This window comes from Pelobates fuscus, chromosome 1 (genome assembly GCF_036172605.1).
Source record: "Pelobates fuscus isolate aPelFus1 chromosome 1, aPelFus1.pri, whole genome shotgun sequence".
Lineage (NCBI taxonomy): Eukaryota > Metazoa > Chordata > Amphibia > Anura > Pelobatidae > Pelobates > Pelobates fuscus.
In genome coordinates, this window is record NC_086317.1 from 492,619,794 (window position 1) to 492,630,951 (window position 11,158).

The window sequence follows — 11,158 nt, forward strand, 5'->3', positions numbered from 1 at the left end:
ATATACAGTCAGTGTGTGTTATATACACAGAGAAGCAGAAGGACACAGGCAGCACTCCAGGATCCAGAAGGTAAGTTTAGTTCAGGATACTCCACCTCATAAAGTGCAACGTTTGGGCCCAAAAGAGCCGTAATCACGCACAAGGGAAACAACATGATACAGTGCTTTAATAACCCACACCCCAATTAAACAGATTTTTTTTTATATATATATTTTATTTTTCATAATATTTTCTTTCACCATTACATACATTTCTCTCTTATATTCCATTTCATGTATTCAGCATTTCAAAGCTTTAAATCCTGGTATACATAGGAATATAAATATATACACAGAATTACCAAATGAAAATACAAACATGCAGCGAGATCAAAGCCACGCACAAAGGAATACGTATGGCATCTGTCTACCGTCTCCGTCTGTAATATTTATACCAAACATGTAATCTCTCAGCTCCCTCTGGGTCCCATTCATACCCCTGAGACAATATGCATTTTATTCCACTCTAATCCATCATTTCTACACTCCCTCTTTTATTATACGATATTACTTTATCCATCTCTGAGCCTCTCCACAATTTGTATCCATTTGTTCACTTTCATCAATCCATATGTATTATTAATAATTCCCGATTCCATTCACATTGATATATCGTGTGGTTTTTTAATTTCGTTTACTTTTCCAATTTCTTTACCTTTGTTGCCATTAAGATATGAATTATCGTCATACTTTTTTCAATAGGCATGCTGAGCCAACCCTGGTGTAATAGAAAACTCTGCGGAGTAAAAGGTATATTTACCCCACATATTGCATATATCTGGTCTTTAATATCCTTCCACTGGCGTACAGACCGGGCCCAGCCCCCTGCGTCCCAGGTATGTACGACAGTGCGGCCACATTTTGCCAGCCTCTTCTCCCGGTGCGCGCAAGGGAGCATTCTCCCCTGAACTCTCTCTGCCCAGCTCCCTCGCGCGCACCGCAGTGATGCCGGAGCCGGAATATGACATCACTCCAGCTCCGGCATCAGTAAGCGGCGCATGAGGGAGCTGAACAGGAGGATCAGAGCTCCCTCACGGCCTGCGGGACCGGCCGCCCAGCAGCCCCACTGGACCCAAGGGAAATCTGGAAACACCCCTCAGCACGCCCAAAGGTAGGGAGGCTGGGGGGTTAAATTAAAACAAAAAAAAATGTGAGTGTGTGTTAGTTTTTGTGTCAGTGTGTGTGTTACTGTGTGTGTGTCTGTTAGTGAGGTATCAGTGTGTGTGTGTTAGTGTGTGTCTGTTACTGAGAGTGTATGTTTTGTAAGTGAGTATGTGTGTCTGTCTAACAGTAAATGTGTGTGTCTGGTAGCTAGTATGTATGCGTCTGTTCGTGACAGTGTGTGTGTGGTTAAAACCCCTTCCGCACTTACCTTTCTCCAGTGCCGGGCTCCCTTGGCGCTGGGGATCTCTCCCCCCGATCCGCCTCTCAGCTCCGAATGCGCATGCGCGGCAAGAGCCGCACGCCCATTCAAACCGCCCACAGGAAAGCATTACTCAATGCTTTTCTATGGACGTCCAGCGTCTTCTCACTACTAGAGGCTGGATTAACCCTCAGTGAAACATAGCAGTTTCACTTTCACACTTCATTCACTATATACAAAAACTATACACACACACACACAGCATTCATTATATACACAAACTATACAAACACACACACACACTGCATTCATTATATACACAAACTATACAAACACACACACACTGCATTCATTATATACTCAACCTATACAAACACACACACACACTTCATTCACTATATACAAAAACTATACACACACACACTGCATTCAATATATACACAAACTATACAAACACACACACACTGCATTCATTATTTACACAAACTATACACACACACACACACACACACACACTGCATTCATTATATACACAAACTATACACACACACACTTCATTCACTATATACAAAAACTATACACACACACACACAGCATTCATTATATACACAAACTATACAAACACACACACACACTGCATTCATTATATACACAAACTATACAAACACACACACACTGCATTCATTATATACTCAACCTATACAAACACACACACACTTCATTCACTATATACAAAAACTATACACACACACACTGCATTCAATATATACACAAACTATACAAACACACACACACTGCATTCATTATTTACACAAACTATACACACACACACACACACTGCATTCATTATATACACAAACTATACACACACACACACTTCATTCACTATATACAAAAACTATACACACACACACACAGCATTCATTATATACACAAACTATACAAACACACACACACACACTGCATTCATTATATACACAAACTATACAAACACACACACACACTGCATTCATTATTTACACAAACTATACAAACACACACACACACTTCATTCACTATATACAAAAACTATACACACACACACACTGCATTCAATATATACACAAACTATACACACACACTGCATTCATTATATACACAAACTATACACACACACACACACTGCATTCTTTATATACACAAACTATACAAACACACACACACACTGCATTCATTATATACAAACTATACAAACACACACACACTGCATTCATTATATACACACTATCCAAACACACACACACTGCATTCATAAAATACACACTATCCAAACACACACTGCATTCATTATATACACAAACTATACACACACACACTGCATTCATTATATACACAAACTATACAAACACACACACACTGCATTCATTATATACTCAAACTATACAAACACACACACACACTTCATTCACTATATACAAAAACTATATACACACACACACTGCATTCAATATATACACAAACTATACAAACACACACACACTGCATTCATTATATACAAACACACACACTGCATTCATAATATACACAAACTATACACACACACACACTGCATTCATTATATACACAAACACACACACACTGCATTCATTATATACAAACTATACAAACACACACACACACACACACACACACACACACTGCATTCATTATATACACAAACACACACACACTGCATTCATTATATACAAACTATACAAACACACACACACTGCATTCATTATATACACACTATACAAACACACACACACACACACACACTGCATTCATTATATACACACTATACAAACACACACACTGCATTCACTATATACACAAACTATACACACACACACACACTGCATTCATTATATACACAAACACACACACACTGCATTCATTATATACACACTATACAAACACACACACTGCATTCATTATATACACAAACTATACACACACACACACACTGCATTCATTATATACACAAACTATACACACACACTGCATTCATTATATACACAAACTATACACACACACACACACACTGCATTCATTATATACACAAACTATACACCCACACACTGCATTCATTATATACACAAACACACACACACACACACACTGCATTCATTATATACACAAACTATACACACACACACACACTGCATTAATTATATACACAAACACACACACACACTGCATTCATTATATACACACACTATACACACACACACACACACTGCATTCATTATATACACACTATACACTATACAAACACACACACTGCATTCATTATATACACACTATACACACACACACACACACACACACACTGCATTCATTATATACACAAACTATACAAACACACACTGCATTCATTATATACACACACTATACAAACACACACACACACACACTGCATTCATTATATACACACACACACACACTGCATTCATTATATATACAAACACACACACACACACACTGCATTCATTATATACACACTATACAAACACACACACACACTGCATTCATTATATACACAAACACACACACACACACACACTGCATTCATTATATACACAAACACACACACACACTGCATTCATTATATACACAAACACACACACACTGCATTCATTATATACACAAACACACACACACACACACTGCATCCATTATATACACACACTATACACACACTGCATCCATTATATACACACACTATACACACACTGCATCCATTATATACACACACTGCATCCATTATATACACACACTGCATCCATTATATACACACACTATACACACACTGCATCCAATATATACACACACTATACACACACTGCATTCATTATATACACACACTATACACACACTGCATCCAATATATACACACACTATACACACACTGCATCCAATATATACACACACTGCATCCAATATATACACACACTATACACACACTGCATCCATTATATACACACACTATACACACACTGCATCCATTATATACACACACTATACACACACTGCATCCATTATATACACACACTATACACACACTGCATCCATTATATACACACACTATACACACACTGCATCCATTATATACACACACTATACAAACACTGCATCCATTATATACACACACTATACACACACTGCATTCATTATATACACACTATACAAACACTTTGCATCCACTACGCACACAGCTCCCCTGTCTAAACACACTGCATTCACTACATGTGGCATGTATATTTTGTGCATTTACCGTTAGAAATAGTTTATTTTTTTCAAAATGGTAAATGTACAGAATATCAGCAAGTTATCGGCTCTAAAAAACCAATATCGGTCGATCCCTAGTATTTACTTAGATTCCTTAACCATTGGTTTCTATTCATTTACGATTGGTTAGTCCATGAACTTATGGGATGTTATCTAAATGGTTCATTCTTGGTTGACTTATAAATGTTGGGAATTTCCAATAGAGTGATCTTTGGATCCAATTATTTGCTCCTATGTCTCATTTATTCATATAATTTAGGATGTTTACTATCCAATGTTTCTTATTATGTTATACAGACTCGTATTCTGCTTTGTACCTTTAAGATGAAATAGGGTGTTATACCTTTAAGATGATTGAGAACTACTTGGGATTTCTATCAGACTCCTTGTCATGTTTTAGAGTTCTCTCTATGGATATGTTTAATTAACATGTGATGCAATTTATCAATCAGTTTAATTGGGGTGTGGGTTATTAAAGCACTGTATCACGTTGTTTCCCTTGTGCGTGATTACGGCTCTGTTGGGCCCAAACGTTGCACTTTATGAGGTGGAGTATCCTGAACTAAACTTACCTTCTGGATCCTGGAGTGCTGCCTGTGTCCTGCTTTGGGGAGTATTCTGGGGGATTCAGCGTTGTCCACCTTTGGCACAGAGCACCTCCGCGACAGAGGGCCGGAATTTGCAGGCGGAACCTGTGGGCAGGGATTCCTGTTTGTGTAGTGTGTTCTATACAGTCAGTGTGTGTTCTATACAGTATGTGCCTTCTATACAGTATGTGCCTTCTATACAGTGTGCGTTCTATACAGTGTGCGTTCTATACAGTGTGCGTTCTATACAGTCAGTGTGCGTTCTATACAGTGTGCGTTCTATACAGTGTGCGTTCTATACAGTGTGTGTTCTATACAGTGTGTGTGTTCTATACAGTGTGTGTTCTATACAGTGTGCGTTCTATACAGTCAGTGTGCGTTCTATACAGTGTGCGTTCTATACAGTGTGCGTTCTATACAGTCAGTGTGCGTTCTATACAGTGTGCGTTCTATACAGTGTGTGTTCTATACAGTGTGTGTGTTTTATACAGTGTGTGTTCTATACAGTGTGCGTTCTATACAGTCAGTGTGCGTTCTATACAGTGTGCATTCTATAGTCAGTGTGCGTTCTATACAGTGTGCGTTCTATACAGTGTGCGTTCTATACAGTCAGTGTGCGTTCTATACAGTGTGCGTTCTATACAGTGTGTGTTCTATACAGTGTGTGTGTTCTATACAGTGTGTGTTCTATACAGTGTGCGTTCTATAGTCAGTGTGCATTCTATACAGTGTGCGTTCTATAGTCAGTGTGCGTTCTATAGTCAGTGTGCGTTCTATACAGTGTGCGTTCTATACAGTGTGCGTTCTATACAGTGTGCGTTCTATACAGTGTGCGTGTTCTATACAGTGTGTGTTCTATACAGTGTGCGTTCTATACAGTCAGTGTGCGTTCTATACAGTCAGTGTGCGTTCTATACAGTCAGTGTGCGTTCTATACAGTCAGTGTGCGTTCTATACAGTGTGCGTTCTATACAGTGTGCATTCTATACAGTGTGCATTCTATACAGTGTGCATTCTATACAGTGTGCGTTCTATAGTCTGTGTGCGTTCTATAGTCTGTGTGCGTTCTATAGTCTGTGTGCGTTCTATAGTCTGTGTGCGTTCTATAGTCTGTGTGCGTTCTATAGTCTGTGTGCGTTCTATAGTTTGTGTGCGTTCTATAGTTTGTGTGCGTTCTATAGTTTGTGTGCGTTCTATAGTCTGTGTGCGTTCTATAGTCTGTGTGCGTTCTATAGTCTGTGTGCGTTCTATAGTCAGTGTGCGTTCTATAGTCAGTGTGCGTTCTATAGTCAGTGTGTGCTCTATAGTCAGTGTGTGTGTGTGCGTTCTATATACAGTCAGTGTGTGTTATATACACTCAGTGTCTGCCTTCTATACAGTCAGTGCGTTCTATACAGTCAGTGTGTGCGTTCTATACATTGGGCTTAGTGGGTACTGGGGGGCATTGGGCTTAGTGGGTACTGGGGGGCATTGGGGGGCATTGGGCTTAGTGGGCACTGGGGGGGCATTGGGCTTAGTGGGTACTGCGGGGCATTGGGCTTAGTGGGTACTGGGGGGCATTGGGCTTAGTGGGTACTGGGGAGCATTGGGCTTAGTGGGCACTGGGGGGCATTGGGCTTAGTGGGCACTGGGGGGGCATTGGGCTTAGTGGGTACTGCGGGGCATTGGGCTTAGTGGGTACTGGGGGGCATTGGGCTTAGTGGGCACTGGGGGGCATTGGGCTTAGTGGGTACTGGGGGGCATTGGGCTTAGTGGGTACTGGGGGCATTGGGCTTAGTGGGTACTGGGGGGGCATTGGGCTTAGTGGGTACTGGGGGGGCATTGGGCTTAGCGGGTACTGGGGGGCATTGGGCTTAGTGGGTACTGGGGGCATTGGGCTTAGTGGGTACTGGGGGGCATTGGGCTTAGTGGGTACTGGGGGAGCATTGGGCTTAGTGGGTACTGGGGGCATTGGGCTTAGTGGGTACTGGGGGCATTGGGCTTAGTGGGTACTGGGGGGCATTGGGCTTAGTGGGTACTGGGGGGCATTGGGCTTAGTGGGTACTGGGGGGCATTGGGCTTAGTGGGTACTGGGGGGCATTGGGCTTAGTGGGTACTGGGGGGCATTGGGCTTAGTGGGTACTGGGGGGGGCATTGGGCTTAGTGGGTACTGGGGGGCATTGGGCTTAGTGGGTACTGGGGGGCATTGGGCTTAGTGGGTACTGGGGGGCATTGGGCTTAGTGGGTACTGGGGGGGCATTGGGCTTAGTGGGCACTGGGGGGGCATTGGGCTTAGCGGGTACTGGGGGGCATTGGGCTTAGTGGGTACTGGGGGGCATTGGGCTTAGTGGGTACTGGGGGAGCATTGGGCTTAGCGGGTACTGGGGGGCATTGGGCTTAGTGGGTACTGGGGGGCATTGGGCTTAGTGGGTACTGGGGGAGCATTGGGCTTAGTGGGTACTGGGGGGCATTGGGCTTAGCGGGTACTGGGGGGCATTGGGCTTAGTGGGTACTGGGGGGCATTGGGCTTAGTGGGTACTGGGGGGCATTGGGCTTAGTGGGTACTGGGGGGCATTGGGCTTAGTGGGTACTGGGGGAGCATTGGGCTTAGTGGGTACTGGGGGGCATTGGGCTTAGCGGGTACTGGGGGGCATTGGGCTTAGTGGGTACTGGGGGCATTGGGCTTAGTGGGTACTGGGGGGCATTGGGCTTAGTGGGTACTGGGGGAGCATTGGGCTTAGTGGGTACTGGGGGGCATTGGGCTTAGTGGGTACTGGGGGGCATTGGGCTTAGTGGGTACTGGGGGGCATTGGGCTTAGTGGGTACGGGGGGGCATTGGGCTTAGTGGGTACTGGGGGGGCATTGGGCTTAGTGGGTACTGGGGGCATTGGGCTTAGTGGGTACTGGGGGCATTGGGCTTAGTGGGTACTGGGGGGGCATTGGGCTTAGTGGGTACTGGGGGAGCATTGGGCTTAGTGGGTACTGGGGGGCATTGGGCTTAGTGGGTACTGGGGGGCATTGGGCTTAGTGGGTACTGGGGGGGGCATTGGGCTTAGCGGGTACTGGGGGGCATTGGGCTTAGTGGGTACTGGGGGGCATTGGGCTTAGTGGGTACTGGGGGGCATTGGGCTTAGTGGGTACTGGGGGGCATTGGGCTTAGTGGGTACTGGGGGGCATTGGGCTTAGTGGGTACTGGGGGCATTGGGCTTAGTGGGTACTGGGGGGGCATTGGGCTTAGTGGGTACGGGGGGCATTGGGCTTAGTGGGTACTGGGGGGCATTGGGCTTAGTGGGTACTGGGGGGCATTGGGCTTAGTGGGTACTGGGGGCATTGGGCTTAGTGGGTACTGGGGGGGCATTGGGCTTAGTGGGTACGGGGGGCATTGGGCTTAGTGGGTACTGGGGGGCATTGGGCTTAGTGGGTACTGGGGGGGCATTGGGCTTAGTGGGTACGGGGGGCATTGGGCTTAGTGGGTACTGGGGAGCATTGGGCTTAGTGGGTACTGGGGGGCATTGGGCTTAGTGGGTACTGGGGGCATTGGGCTTAGTGGGTACTGGGGGGGCATTGGGCTTAGTGGGTACGGGGGGCATTGGGCTTAGTGGGTACTGGGGGCATTGGGCTTAGTGGGTACTGGGGGGGCATTGGGCTTAGTGGGTACTGGGGGGCATTGGGCTTAGTGGGCACTGGGGGGCATTGGGCTTAGTGGGTACTGGGGGGCATTGGGCTTAGTGGGTACTGGGGGGCATTGGGCTTAGTGGGTACTGGGGGCATTGGGCTTAGTGGGTACTGGGGGGCATTGGGCTTAGTGGGTACGGGGGGCATTGGGCTTAGTGGGTACTGGGGGGCATTGGGCTTAGTGGGTACTGGGGTGCATTGGGCTTAGTGGGTACTGGGGGGCATTGGGCTTAGTGGGTACTGGGGGCATTGGGCTTAGTGGGTACTGGGGGGCATTGGGCTTAGTGGGTACTGGGGGGCATTGGGCTTAGTGGGTACTGGGGGGCATTGGGCTTAGTGGGTACTGGGGGGCATTGGGCTTAGTGGGTACTGGGGGGCATTGGGCTTAGTGGGTACGGGGGGCATTGGGCTTAGTGGGTACTGGGGGGCATTGGGCTTAGTGGGTACTGGGGGGCATTGGGCTTAGTGGGTACTGGGGGGCATTGGGCTTAGTGGGCACTGGGGGGCATTGGGCTTAGTGGGTACGGGGGGCATTGGGCTTAGTGGGCACTGGGGGGCATTGGGCTTAGTGGGTACTGGGGGGCATTGGGCTTAGTGGGTACTGGGGGGCATTGGGCTTAGTGGGCACTGGGGGGCATTGGGCTTAGTGGGTACGGGGGGCATTGGGCTTAGTGGGCACTGGGGGGCATTGGGCTTAGTGGGTACTGGGGGGCATTGGGCTTAGTGGGTACTGGGGGGCATTGGGCTTAGTGGGCACTGGGGGGCATTGGGCTTAGTGGGTACGGGGGGCATTGGGCTTAGTGGGTACTGGGGGGCATTGGGCTTAGTGGGTACGGGGGGCATTGGGCTTAGTGGGCACTGGGGGGCATTGGGCTTAGTGGGTACTGGGGGGCATTGGGCTTAGTGGGTACTGGGGGGCATTGGGCTTAGTGGGCACTGGGGGGCATTGGGCTTAGTGGGTACGGGGGGCATTGGGCTTAGTGGGCACTGGGGGGCATTGGGCTTAGTGGGTACGGGGGGCATTGGGCTTAGTGGGTACGGGGGGCATTGGGCTTAGTGGGTACTGGGGGGCATTGAGTGTAATCACCTCATTTCTTGTCTCTCCGATCCGGATCTCAGTTGGAATGTTCCTCCCCCCCTCTGGTTGCAGTTGGAATGTTCCTCCGGCCGGCCGCCTGACAGGAATTATCCCGGAATGGTCCATTAGCAGCACAATGGGGGAGTCCGCACCTACTGGAAGATCAGTGATCGTCACGTGATGCTCTCTGCCCCGCCCCCTCACTGAGCTCCTCCCTCAAAATACAACATAACAATAACAATACCCCCCCCCCCACTGTAACACTACCCCCCCCCCACTGTAACACTACCCCCCCCCACTGTAACACTATCCCCCCCCCAGTGTAACACTATCCCCCCCAGTGTAATACTATCCCCCCCCCCACTGTAACACTATCCCCCCCCACTGTAACACTATCCCCCCCCACACTGTAACACTATCCCTTCCCCCCCACTGTAACACTACCCCCGTAACACTATCCCTTCCCCCCACTGTAACACTATCCCTTCCCCCCCACTGTAACACTATCCCTTCCCCCCCACTGTAACACTATCCCTCCCCCCCACTGTAACACTACCCCCCCCCCCACTGTAACACTATCCCTCCCCCCCACTGTAACACTACCCCCCCCCCACTGTAACACTATTCCCCCCCCCCCACTGTAACACTATTCCCCCCCCCCACTGTAACACTATTCCCCCCCCCCCACTGTAACACTATTCCCCCCCCCCCACTGTAACACTATCCCTTCCCCCCCACTGTAACACTGTGATACATTAATGCACTCTATTCATGCACATTAGAGAGAGCCAGCAGGTGGCGCACATTGCTCAATCCGTAGGAAGTGGTATAGAGACCGTACCTTCTAGTACAGGGGTCAGCAACCTGTGGCACGTGTGACATGCACGGGCACTCGAGGGGTGTCTATGCATGGGCACTGGAGGCTGCCAGGCCAGAGCCTGGCTGGCGCTATCAGGAGTCCTGCTGAAACTTCAGATATTTGCGAATACAAAAGGTGGTGAAGGACAATCCTCAGTTTATGCATTGCAGCACATAGAGATAGTGATCTCAGATTGTGAATGGGAATCCGCACTGGAGTAGAGCAGCCCACAGCTGTTGTTGCAGCTCCTGCCCTTGACGTGTATGGCC

General features: G+C 47.4%; 1 protein-coding gene across 1 annotated transcript in view; it reads right to left on the reverse strand.

Moving 5' to 3' along the window:
- The window catches only part of LOC134573483 (zinc finger protein 850-like), a 60,603-nt gene extending 50,492 nt beyond the window's left edge, over window positions 1–10,111 (reverse strand). The window contains exon 1 of the mRNA XM_063433253.1: window positions 10,040–10,111. The gene's annotated coding sequence lies outside the window, so the exon portion shown is untranslated. The remainder of the gene's footprint in view (window positions 1–10,039) is intronic.
- Between the last annotated feature and the right edge of the window lie 1,047 nt (window positions 10,112–11,158).